Below are 13,224 nucleotides of genomic sequence, written 5' to 3' on the forward strand. Positions count from 1 at the left end.
ATCTACGGCTGAACGGGTGGTCTTGGCCGCTTGGCAAGGCTGCGCCCCACAATTGGGGATCCAGGTCTCCGATGATGACTGAAGTGAACAGGGCTAATGCCTTTATTAATGTTCAGCTCTTTATTAAAAAGATCAGCTGGGCAGGGGGCTCAACGCAGAGCTCGCCCCCGCGGTCGTAGCTTTCCCAGGCAGCCGAAAGGAAGGAGGTGTGCAGAGTCTGTCACTGGAGTCCTGAGCAGCAGCTGTCCTTTCTTCTTTCCTTGTGGCACACCGGTGGCCTGAGGATGAGGAGGCGTGGCATGCAGAGTCTGTTGCTGAAGTCCAGAACAACAGCTGTCCCCGCTCCTTCCGTGGTGGCAGCACCAGGGCTCTCTGTCTCTCTATCGCCCTGCTTCTCAGAGCCTAATCTAGTCTGTTCTTTCTTAGGTGATGGTGACAGGTAAAAGTCAATCAGGGGATGTGTTTCCCTCTTCCTCAGCTAGGGCATTTGTCTAGACTCCTCTATTGTGTTCAGTTTTTGATTTATAGTCCTTTTTATCTCCTAAAAATACTCCCATGATCCCAAGGGGTTTTTATTTGCATATTAGTTCCAGAATGGCAGCGTGGAGGGGTGGGAGGCCAGTTATCTCCAGGTAGTTTAGAGAAAACAAACAGAGCAATTAGCTAATTAGCATTTCAATATCAACACTTAGCTAGAGTTAGTAGTTTCTGTTAGTGTTGCCATGGGAACTAGGAAGGCCCTGCCCGCGTCTCTGGGGAACACGTGGAAACTGTTCATAACAAATCCTTCCTCTATTTCTTTCATCAGGCTTAAGCCCGCATCAACTTACAGTCTTTGGCTTTTGAGGGCTAACTTCTTTTGGCTTTTGTATGCTTTTACTCATGTCTGATGGTAATTCTCGTGTCCTTTAGAAACCAAGTAAGATTTAATAATATTCTAATTAAATAATTTTTTTTTTTTTTTTTACTTAACTCCTTTGGCTAAAGGACACTTAGTGTTATTAAACAATTACCAAGTACTTAAACCTTTACTATGGTACTTTAACTCAGAAACAGTTATTAACACCTTACTGTATATCAGTCTCTAGCAAGTCTTTAAAGTTAATTTTAAGTCCTCTGGTTTCTTAATTACTGTCCATGCACAAGAGGAGGCGGGTGACACTGTTGGGTCTGGTCTGGCGTCTGGGGGTGGCACTGGTTCTTTGACTCTGGTGACTTGAGTCCAGCCTTTTTCTTGGGTCCGCACCGCAGTGTGTGTGGTGAGTAGTACCTGGAAAGGTCCTTCGAATTTGGGGGTTAATGGAGTGGTAGTGTACCAGGACTTTATCAACACCCAGTCCTCAGGACTGATGTGGGCATTGGCGTCCAGAGGGGAAGTTTGGGAGAGATACCCCTTCTTTCGGAGGCCTTCTAGGGATTTTCCTATGACCTCTAAATATTTCTGAGTTGCTGCCTCCCCTTCCAGATAATCTGCTGTACTGAAAGGGGTGATTAAAAAAAAGGGAGTCCAAACATTATTTCATAGGGAGAGACCCCTGTGTCAGACCGAGGTCTGGTTCTGCTGCACAAGAGAGCGAGAGGTAAACACCTGAGCCAATTCATCTTTGTTTCTTCAATTAATTTAGTTAACACATTTTTAAGAGTTCTATTCATCCTTTCCACTCTTCTAGAGCTTTGAGGATGCCATGGGGTGTGCAATCTCCACCTTATCCCCAGGACTTTTGTTATTTGATGTAAAGTTTGAGTGACAAAATGTGGACCTTGGGCTAAGTCAATGTTATTGACTAGCCCATATCGTGGTATGATGTTTTCTAAGATTATTCATGCAACTTCCTGCGCAGTTTCCTTTTTGGTTGGGAAAGCCTCCACCCAGTGAGTGAGGTGATCCACGATCACTAGTAAATGTTTGTACTTTAATTTTCCCTTGCAGGATCAACTTTTGGGCTTCTTTTATCAGGATAGCTGCTGCTGCTGCGATTACTTGCAGGCAAGTTGGCCATCCTCTGGCTACTGGGTCTAGTAGTTTTGAGAGGTAGGCTATTGGCTTTTTTTGTCTTTCCCACTTAAATACATTCTTAGGGCTTCTTTGAGCAACTCATTCGTGTTCTTTTCTTGCCAGTCCTCTATCTTTTCTAGTTTTTGTCTAATATCGGGCCAGGATTTGGTGACAAACTAGACCTTTAAGAGTACTTGACCCTCTGGGCTATCTGGGTCTATATTTGAATATAACTGGAAATTTCATTTTAGTCGGTTAAGCCAAATTGCCGGGGTCTCATCCTTCTCCTGAGTACCATCAAAGGCCACTTTCGTGTTGCTTCCCCTAGGGATACTCTTTGATCCCTCTTATCATGAGGGACCTATAGTCTCTCATGTTTTGCCTACCTTCTTGTTGGCTGGGACTCCAGTTGGGGTCCACCAAGGGCATCCCCTGGTTCCCTGGGGGCCCCAATCCAACCTCTCTTTCCCATATCTTCACCCCTGCCGCTCAGATCATCTGGACCTTTCTCAGAAAGAACAGAATGCTTAGAATAGCTCAGGTCTCCCCAGGTACAAATACTCAGCCCTAGAATTTGGTCCAACTGGCTAGATATTCCAACGGGGTCTTCCACTAAATTTCTTAGCTCTTTCCCAAATCCCCGGACTTCGGAAGCTGCCAAAGGTGCATCCACAAACCTAACTCCCCCAGCTGCTCTACCCATAGGAGCCCCTCTAAGGGGAAAGAGCCCCTCCACCCTTGGTGCTTTGGATCGGGTGCTACAATACGGCCCTTTTTCTAAGACACCAGGCAGGGAAATAGTAGTGGAGACAGACACTGGAGGCCAGGGGGCATGCCAGGTGGTGAACCAACACTGGGCAAGGGTGGCCTCAGCTCCCAAGTGGGAGGAGGCAAGGAAACTCCAGCTGGAGAAGGGGAAGAGGGAGTTGGGGAGATGGTTGAGGAAACTAAGGGAAGGGACGATGAAACAGTGGTGGGAAAACAGGGGAAAGGAATCAGGGACTCAATAGGAGGGGCTGAAGGACCAACTGGGGAAACTGTTGGGGAAGTAACGGGAGCAGAAGGGGACAGGCAATCGAGGGGGTCCCATTCCTTTATTTTTCTAGTCTCCCCCTCTCTATTCCCTTTGTCTTCCTCTCTATTTCTTTGTAACTTGCATATTCTCACAGTTTCATTATTTATAGAATTCTCCAGCCAGCAAGCTGCATAAGATAGTTGTTCTGTATCAAGGACCTCTCAGTTTTTCTTTTTTTTTTTAGGTGTTGGTTTAACTGATTACACATCCACTGATCTTGGGTTCCATACCACGGCCACTCTCCCTGTAATTCTAATTTCGGCCATACTTCCTATACTGTAATGTATCATCTTACTCTTGTCTAGACCCTTCATGGTCTCCCGAGAATCCCATTAGTCTAACAGTTGCCCCAAGGGGCTGTTAGGGGGAATTCTCTTTGCTTTGGAAGGATTTGCTCCTTTACTATAACCTCTTCCCATTTTCAGGCCTCAAAAACAAAAAAATATATACCTTAAATGGTGCTTCTATCTAAAATGGAATATACTGACAGGCAACTAAAGCTCATCTGGCCCCTCCCAACTTCATATTTTGAATCACTGGACTAAACTTAGTCTCTCTTAACTAAATTCCCACTCTTGGTCCTACCCTCTTGGCACTTTACATTGTCTCTTGGCCAGGACAATCACTTGTCACACTCTCATCTATTGTCTTCTGTTCTTTTTCTCTTTGGCCTAAGTTTTGGACTTCTTGATGGACTTTCTAGGCTTGTACCCCTGCTAAGTCCTGCCCAAACTCTTCCTTGGCCTTTTGCCTAACCTTCTTACTAGGCTTGGGAAGCTTGGTCCCCCTGCTGAGTAAAGGTCGAACATCCTGCCGAGCCTTACACTCGAACTCCGGCCAAGCCCCCTTGCCTGACCCTACTAGGCTTGGGAAGCTTGGTCTCCCTGCCAAGGTAAGGTCAAACGTCCTGCCGAGCCTTACACTCGAACTCCGGCAGCGTGGAGGGGAAAGGGGGGAAGCGAGTGGAATAGAGGAGCGACTGAGGCGTCTCCTTAGAAGTAAAGCAGGCCCTCCTCCGAGCGTGTGGAGGTGCCCTAGGGGCAAAGTAAGTCCCTGGCAATCAGGGCAAGGGGAATGTCCCCAGCAGGGCAGATGGGATGTGGAGGTCCTAGAGGCCATGTCCCTGGCAAGCAGGGCAGGATAACAGAGCAGGTGGGATGTCCCTGGCAGGTAGGGCGGGGTGTCCCAGCAGGCAGGAGTGGCATGTCCCTGGCAGGTAGAGGGCATGTCCCTGGCAGGCAGAGAGCATGTCCCCGCCAGGCAAACGGCATGTCCCCGCCAGGCAGGACAGGAAAACACGGCAGGTGGGATGTCCAAGCAGGAAGGAGAGTCATGTCCCCACCGGGCAGAGGGCATGTCCCTGCCAGGCAGGACAGGATAAAAGGGCAGGTAGGGCGGGATGTCCTAGCAGGCAGGAACAGCAAGTCCCACCAGGCAGAGGGCATGTCCCCAGCAGGCAGGACAGGATAACAGGGCAGGTAGGATGTCCATGGCGGGCATGGATGGAGGTCCCCGGCAGAGCAGGTAGGGGAATGTCCCTGGAAGGCAGGGCAGGATGTCCCCGTCAGAGCAGGCATGAACCCGAGTAAGCAGAAAGGCAGGAAGGCAAGCAAGCTAAGCCTAGTAGGAGAGTCAGGCAAGGGGGCTTGGCCGGAGTTCGAGTGTAAGGCTCAGCAGGACGTTCGACCTTACCTCGGCAGGGAGATCAAGCTTCCTAAGCCTAGTAAGGAGGTTAGGCAAAAGGGCAAGTAAGAGTTGGGGCGAGACTTAGCAGGGGTACAAGCCTAGAGAGTCCAGCAAGAAGTCCAAAACTTAGGCCGAAGAGCAGGTGAACAGAGGACAATAGATGTGAATGTGACTAGTGATTGTCCTAGCCAAGAAACAATGTAAAGTGTCCAGAAGGTAGTGCCAAGAGTGGGGGTTTAGTTAAAAGAGACTAAGTTCAGGCAAGGTATTCAAAATGCTAAGTTGTGGGAAGGGAGCTTTAGTTGCCTGTCAGTATATTCCATTTTATGTAGAGACACCATTTAAAGTATTTTCTTTCCCTTTCTTTTTGAGGCCTCAAAATGGGAAGAGGTTATAGTAAAGGAGCAGATCCTTCCAAAGAGAAAGCAAAGAGGATTCCCCCTAACAGCCCCTTAGGGCAGCTGTTAGACCAATGGGATTCTCTGGAAACCACGAAGGGTCTAAACAAGAGTAAGATGATACATTACAATATAGAAGTATGGCCAAAGTTAGAATTACAGGGAGAGTGGCCATGGTATGGAACCCAAGATCAGTGGATGTGTAATCAGTTAAACCAACACCTAAAAACCAGAGAGGACCTTGATATAGAACAACTATCTTATACAGCTTGCTGGCTGAAGAATTCTATAAATAATGAGACTGTGAGAATATGCAAGTTACAAAGAAATAGAGAAGAAGACAAAGAGAATGGAGAAGAAGAGACTAGAAAAAGAAAAATATGGGACCCTCTTGATTACCTACCCCCTTCTACTCCTGTTACCTCTCCAACAGTTTCCCCAGTTAATCCTTCAGCCCCTCCTATTATTCCTTTCCCCAGTTTTCCCACCTCTATTCCAACCACCTCCCCAACTCCCTCTTCCCCTTCCCCAACGGGAGCTCCCTTGCCTAGTGCACCTGTCTCAACTACTATCTTCCTACCTGGGGCCTTAGAAGGAGGGCCATATTGTAACACCCGATCCAAAGCACCACAGGTAGAAAGACTCTTTCCCCTTAGGGAAGTCCCTATGGGTGGAGCAGCTGGAGGAGTTGGGTTTGTAGATGCACCTCTGACAGCTTCTGAAGTCTGGGGATTTAAGAAAGAGTTAGGAAATTTAGTAGAAGACCCCGTTGGAATATCTAACCAGTTAGACCAATTTCTAGGGCCGAATATTTATACCTGGGGAGAGCTTAACTCTATTCTAAGCATTCTGTTCTCTCCAGAAGAGGTCCGGATGATCCAAACAGCAGGGGTGAAGATATGGGAAAGAGAAAATAGTTTGGGGCCCCCAGGGGACCAAAAGACACCTTTAGTAGACCCCAACTGGAATCCCAACCAGGAAGAATGAAGGCAAAACATGAGAGACTATAGGTCCCTCATGATAAGAGGGATCAAAGAGTCTATCCCTAGGGGAAGCAACACGAAATTGGCCTTTGATAGTACGCAGGAGAAGGATGAGATGCCAGCAATGTGGCTTAACCAACTAAAACGAAATTTCCAGTTATATTCAAATATAGACCCAGATAGCCCAGAGGGCCAAGTCCTCTTGAAGGTCCAGTTTGTCACCAAATCCTGGCCCGATATTAGATGGAAGCTAGAAAAGATGGAGGACTGGCAAGAAAAGAATATGAATGAGCTGCTCAAAGAAGCCCTAAGAATTTATTTAAGGAGGGAAGAAGAAAAAGCCAAAACTAAGGCTAGAATTATGGTTGCGGTTGCTCGAGAAAGTATAAGAGCAGACAGATCACCAGCACTGCCGTCTAAGTCAAGTGAGAATAGACCAGGGCCATTACCAAAAATTAGAGACCAACCAACACCATCATATGGAGCAAATAAGAACTTTAATGAGTTCAGGAAACCTGAGGCCTCACAAAGCAACAGGAGGTGCTATTACTGTGGCGAGATAGGACACCTTAAAAGGAACTGTAAGAAGTTTCAGTTTGATGAGGTAATGCATAAAGAACAAGAAGTCTTAGAAGATATTTCAAGGGGAGACAACTAGGTGTGTCAGGGGCTCAATAAGTTAGGGGACCCAATGAACCATCAAGAAGAGCCCTTGGTAAACTTTGAGGTAGGTCCTCACTATGAATAATTTGAGTTCTTAGATGACACAAGGACCAATAAGTCCAGTATAAACAAGTTACCAGTCGGAATCACCATTGGGAAGAAGGTCTGTGAGGTTTTAGGGGCAGAGGGAAGACCATTTAAAGCATCTATAGTTGAGAATATAGAAATCAAGGGGAATTCAAGACAATGTTTGGCAGACTTTATCTATCTGCCAAATTTAGGAAGTAACCTCTTGGGAAGAGACTTTCAAGTTCAACTGGGGGTAGGGATCATCCCAAGAGATGGGAGGCTGGCAGTCCAGGTCATGAGGCTGACCCAGAGAGACATAGAGGAAATAGACCCCAGAGTATGGGCAGAAGAAAGTAAGTGTGGATACTTGAACATCACGCCAATAAAACTAGAAATGCAAAAAGATACACCCCCTATCCGAGTCAAGCAATACCCAATATCCCCTGAAGGCAGGAGAGGATTAGCCCCAGTGATCGAACGACTATTAGAGCAAGGTATTCTAGAATCGTGCATGTCCCCCCATAACACTCCTATACTAACCGTAAAAAAAGCAGAAGGGAAATACAGGCTACTTCAAGACATAAGGGAAGTAAACAAGAGGACTATTACCAGACACCCTGTGGTATCCAACCCCTATACCCTTTTAAGCCAAATTCCAAGGGAACATGCCTGGTTCACAGTAATAGATTTTAAAGATGCCTTCTGGGCATGCCCGCTGGCAGAAGAATGTCGTGACTGGTTTGCATTTGAGTGGGAAGATCCTGACAGGAGAAAGCGACAGCTAAGATGAACACGCCTCCCACAGGGGTTTACAGAATCCCCAAACCTCTTTGGGCAAGCACTAGAGGAACTACTAGGGCAGTTCACCCCTGAAGAAAACATTCAGATCTTACAGTATGTAGATGACTTCTTAGTATCTGGAAATGAGCGAGACCGGGTCAAAACCACCAGTGATCGACTCCTAAATTTCCTGGGAGAAAACGGCCTAAAAGTATCCCAAGAAAAACTACAATTTGTAGAATCTGAAGTGACTTACCTAGGTCACATAATTGGAGGAGGGTATAAGAAACTAAGTCCTGAGAGAATCTCAGGTATCCTGTCTATCCCAGCTCCCAAGACCAAGAGAGATGTAAGGAAGCTACTAGGCCTGTTTGGTTATTGTAAACTGTGGTTAGATCAATACACCAAAAGCGTGAAGTTCCTTTATGATAAATTAGTAGACTCTGAGCCTGTAAAGTGGACAGAAGAGGATGAGGAACAGCTACAAGGCTTGAAGGATAAACTATCCTCGGCACCTGTTCCAAGCCTGCCTGACCTTAAGAAAGAGTTTAACCTGTTTGTGAGCACAGAAGGGGGAATTGCATATGGGGTATTAACCTAGGAATGGGGAAGACAAAAAAAAACAGTAGCCTACCTCTCAAAACTACTAGACCCAGTAGCCAGAGGATGGCCAACTTGCCTGAAAGTAATCGCAGCTGCAGCTATCCTGATAGAAGAAGCCCAAAAATTGACTTTGCAAGGGAAAATTAAAGTCCACACCCCCCACGATCTCAAAACAGTACTAAGCCAAAAAGCTCAGCAGTGGTTGACTGACTCTAGAATATTGAGGTATGAGATCATCTTAATGAACACAGGTGACTTAGTCACCTCCAAATGTCTAAACCCTGCACAATTTCTTACCGGAGAACCCCTGGTGGATCTAGAACATGATTGTGTTGAATTCATAAATCTACAGACAAAAGTGAGAGAGGATTTAGAAGATGTACCCTTGCCATACAGGAGATCCCTTTTTATAGATGGGTCCTCAAGAGTAGTAGGAGGGAGAAGAGCCTCAGGATATGCTGTCATAGATGGGGAAGACATGAAAGTAATGGAAAAAGGGAAACTGCCCTCGAACTGGTCAGCCCAGTGTTGTGAAGTCTATGCTTTGAAAAGAGGATTAGACTTGTTAGAGGGAGACCAAGGAACTATTTACACAGACTCGCAATATGTGTTTGGGATCATCCATACCTTCGGAAAAATTTGGGAGGAGCGTGGCTACTTAAACTCCAAAGGGAAGAACCTGGTACATGAGAAACTGATAAAACTAGTATTAGAATCCTTACAAAAGCCCGCAGAGATAGCTGTGTTGCATATAAAGGGACATCAGAAAGGACACATCCGTGAAGAAAAGGGAAACCGATTAGCAGATCAGATAGCTAAAGAAGCAGCCTTAGACTCAAGAAACCCAGTAAAAGCTTTTAAAATAGAAGTAGGACCAAGTAGAGAAAGAAAAGAAGAGCCAAGGTTCAGTGAAAAAGAATTAAAAACAATAAAAGAACTAGAATTACATCAAGGGGAACAAACTACCTTGAGACCGGACGACTGAAGACTACTGAGTCTTTCTTTGAAGACCCGGGTTGGAGGAGAGACTTTACCACCTCCCGGGGTCACCCCAACCTGGGGGTGAGTCCTGTCACTGCCGATGCTGCTGGAGCGGGAGCAGGAGAGGACTACCCCTCCCGCCGCTTTTGGCTGCGCGGGCTGGAGGGGAGGGGCTGCCCCGTGCAGTCTCAGAGGCTGCACAGTTTGGAGGGGCAGAGCTGCTCCAGGCCGTGGAATGACGTCCGACCCACTGGACCTGGGTTCCTCCCTTTGTGCCATGGCCTGGGGTTCGGAGGCAGGGAGGTGGGACAAGGCTGACGTCTCTTGGGTGCAGAGCTGCCCTGTTGACCGAGGGGGGTCGAGAGACCCTTCCTATGTCGGTTTTGGGGCATGGACGTGAGCAGGAGCTAGGGGTGGACCACCAGGTAACAGGAGCATTGCCACCCAAGCTCCGGAGGCTGGCTCAGCCATTTGGAACTATCCCCAAGATGTGGCGAAAGGTAGGGAAAGCAGTGGATTCCCGAGCCCCCGCCTCCCGGTCCTGTCTCCGAGACACCCGCAGATGTAAAGAATTCAAAAAATGCCATGTCTGCTTCGTCCGCATCCCCCACCAGCAGTTTCATCCTTGGAAATCCCCCTGGGTCCCTCTCAGGCTTTGCCTGGGCTGCATCACCCCCACCGTGCACTTCCCCTGGACCAGGGGACGACTCCACGCCAGAATTTACAGGGATAAGACCTCCCTCTTGTAATTCAGGGGGGACGGGGGGGCAGTCTCTCCCCCTGTGGGGGCCGCAGGTCCTTGGGCTTCAGCCTGCGAAAAAGCACCCTGCAGCTGCTGAGATGTTTGCAAAGTAGCTTCTGCAAAGGGTTTTTTGCATTTTGCCACATGTAAAACTTCATGCACAACTCTACCAACCAAAAGCAGTCTCACAGCATTTTTGCCTTTACGCATAGCCGTGTGGTAAAGCTTAGTATTTAAATCTTCCCATAGATTTGGGCCAAACAAGTCATTAACAGAGATATTTGGGCACATCTCCCTCACCCAGGATAGCAAAAGTTCCAGTTCCTGTCTTGAGACTCAAATTGGATGCTATTTCATCAATATTTCTAGATTATTTACGACATCCGAGTCAGTTTTTGAGAGGTTACCCCCCATCCTGATTCCTTCACAGCTTACCCGACCCTAATGGGTCTGCAGTTCTCGGGTCTGGTCTATTACGGCTTGGTGGTCCCCGGGGGTCCGTCTGGCCCCCAGGGCAGCAGCTGCCGTAGGTGTCCCGGATAGCACTGTGCTGATGAGGCGCAGCCTGTCTGGGCCCTTGGGCTAGCTCCGAGCCGCTGGCTACTTTAGCGAGCACTTGTGGAGTGATTTCAGCTCTTAGTGATTTCAGCTCTGTGCTCGCAAAGTGCCTCAGCAGACGCAGGGAAGGAGAGAGGTGAAGGCTGTGTGGAGTTCTGCGGAGATGTCTTTATTGGCAGCTTCTGCAAAGGGTTCCAGTGACAGCTCTTCCGTCTGAACAGGGCAAAGGTACGGTTTTATATAGGCTGTTGAGGGATCAGGATTTGTCCTATGGCTGAGGTCGAGGAGAATACAACCTATAGCCTTACAGAGAGATAACAGGGGTCTGAGTGCAGAAGAGGGGAAGCTCTGTTCCACTCATCATGACTCTGCATTTCTTATCTTAGGCTAGTGACCGCCATGGAGGCCTTGCAGGGCCTCTGACTGCTACAACTCCACTTTCTGTATTTAGTAAAAATGCATGTCCTATAGTTCTTTTGAAACAGTGGACAAGGCATGAGAACATAGTTAACACAATGACAATTACAACGAAAATCCACAAAATTCCCTTAACCAAAGATGCAACCCATCCTGTTAATCCCCATTGACCGAAAAGGTCATTGACCCAGTCTGGGTTGTTTTCTACTTTTAAGTCCTTCACAAGTTCCTTCAGTTTCTGGATGTTTGCGTGGATGGATTCCGAGCGTGAAGAGAGGTTGAAACAACACATCCCTTCAAAGTCTTCGCAGCCATGTCCATGGGCAAGCAGTAGGAAGTCGATCGCTGCTCGATTTTGAAGTGATGCATGTCTCGTGGTTTCTTCTTCCTTTAAAAGATCGCTTAGGGCGGCAGAGGTAGCATTGGCTTGCTTGCTGAGCCAGCACCCTAAGTGATTTATTTCCCCAAGAGATTTAGCTGCAGCTACCCAGGGTAGGAATAGGGAGACTGCAATCTTTTTTGTTTTGTTCCAATTGTATGATTTTGGATCACAATTTTCATCAAATTCTGTGTATGATCTTTTGTGGCGTTTTAATTAGCTTTCTTTTTTCCAATTATGTAACAAGGTAATATTTGGAGTGAGGGTGGAAAGTTTTCCAAGGCTACAGGGACCTCCCTGAAGGCGGGAGGAAATCCCAGGCCATACTCTGTCACCACAGATGAGAAACGTTCCCTTGGGTAATACTTTGGGGTGGAGAGAGGATACAGAGATCACCCGAGCGGTGTAATTGCACCAATCCGGATAGTTATAGGCTTTATTAATGGGTGATACATCCTTTCTGTATGTGTTTTTTGTCTTCTCAATTTCTGGCCAATCCTCTTTGGACGTCTAAAGTAAAATTTGATGCAGTATGTTGCCTTGGAGGACCCCAACAGGTCCAGTTCTTGGGGTTCCTCTTGAGCATTGGGCAACATTTTTGTCCACTCGTCCCAAGTATCTACCATGTTGGGTCTCTTACCTGTGGTGTGGAGAAGCTCTGAATTGTAGGCGGGCCAATCGTCTGCTACGAATGGAATCCCTACTAAACATGTGGAAAGTGGGTTATCAATGCTTCCCATGGATAAGCACATGTTATCCTGTTTTAATGTTTTCGCTAAGGTTACCCAAACATTGTGGCTAGGCTGTGGGCTAATCCAGCCGAAGGCATACGGTATGTTGAAGAACATCCAGGCAGCGGTGAGGACAGCACCGATGGAGATAATTTTCATCTTTGGATAAGGATGGGGCTTCTGATAGGGAATATAAGCAACATTTGTTATCTTTATGGTGGTAGGAGAAGGTTTTCTCCCTTGTTCCTTTCCTCCTTTCCTTCCCTCCCCCTTTTTTTTTTTTTTTTTTTTTTCTTTCTATAAGCTAAGGATGGGGGAGTGGGTGTAAGGTTAGAGGTTTTTGGTAAGAGTTAACATGTTAGGAAGGGAAAGCAATAGGGATTTTTAGGGTAAACAAAGGGTAATAACATATCATTCAGAAAACAATTTGTGTTCAGGCTGTTTCTAGCTTATGGCTTAACTACTACAGCAGAATGTTTTTCCACTTTCTGTTTTGTCTGCTGTCGCGTAATGGGATGGTCTTTTCTTCTGTATGTGGACATTCGGCGACATCTTCGTCTCCAGGCAGAGCTTGTCTGATTTTGAGGAGGTCATGTATTTGACTCCGGAGAATTCTTGTCACTGTTTGTGGGAGTAGTGTTTGCAGTGCCTAGGTATGGTTTTATGTTTTTTCCTGGGTACCATCCCTGACCAGATGGTAGTAGAACATGCACATACCCTCTACCCCAAGTAATCAACTGGATAGGCCCAGAAATATGATGTGTTTCCGGGTCCTTCACTAGCACTGGTAGTTTCTCAGTGAGCTTTGCTTGGGTGGTATTTGCAAAGTGGCGAAGTATTGGCGGGTCAGGCTCTGATGTTGTGCAATTTAGGAAATTGATGACGTAGAGAGCCTTGCAAAGTCTCTCAACTGGAGATATGATTTTTGTCTCTCTTCGCTGCTGATTGAGGACTCTTTTGAGGGTTTGATGTGTCCTTTCCACGATCAATTGTCCTGTGGGATTTGCTGGTATACCTCTCTTGTGTTCTATTCCTCATTCACTGAAAAACTCTCTTAATTTTCGAGAGGTATAGGCAGGTCCATTGTCCGTTCTGATTTGTTTCAGTACTCCCAGGGTGGGGAATGCAAGGAGGAAGTGCTTTATGGTGTGCTGTGTAGTTTC

This window comes from Vidua macroura (assembly GCF_024509145.1).
Source record: "Vidua macroura isolate BioBank_ID:100142 chromosome W unlocalized genomic scaffold, ASM2450914v1 whyW_random_scaffold_38, whole genome shotgun sequence".
Classification (NCBI taxonomy): domain Eukaryota; kingdom Metazoa; phylum Chordata; class Aves; order Passeriformes; family Viduidae; genus Vidua; species Vidua macroura.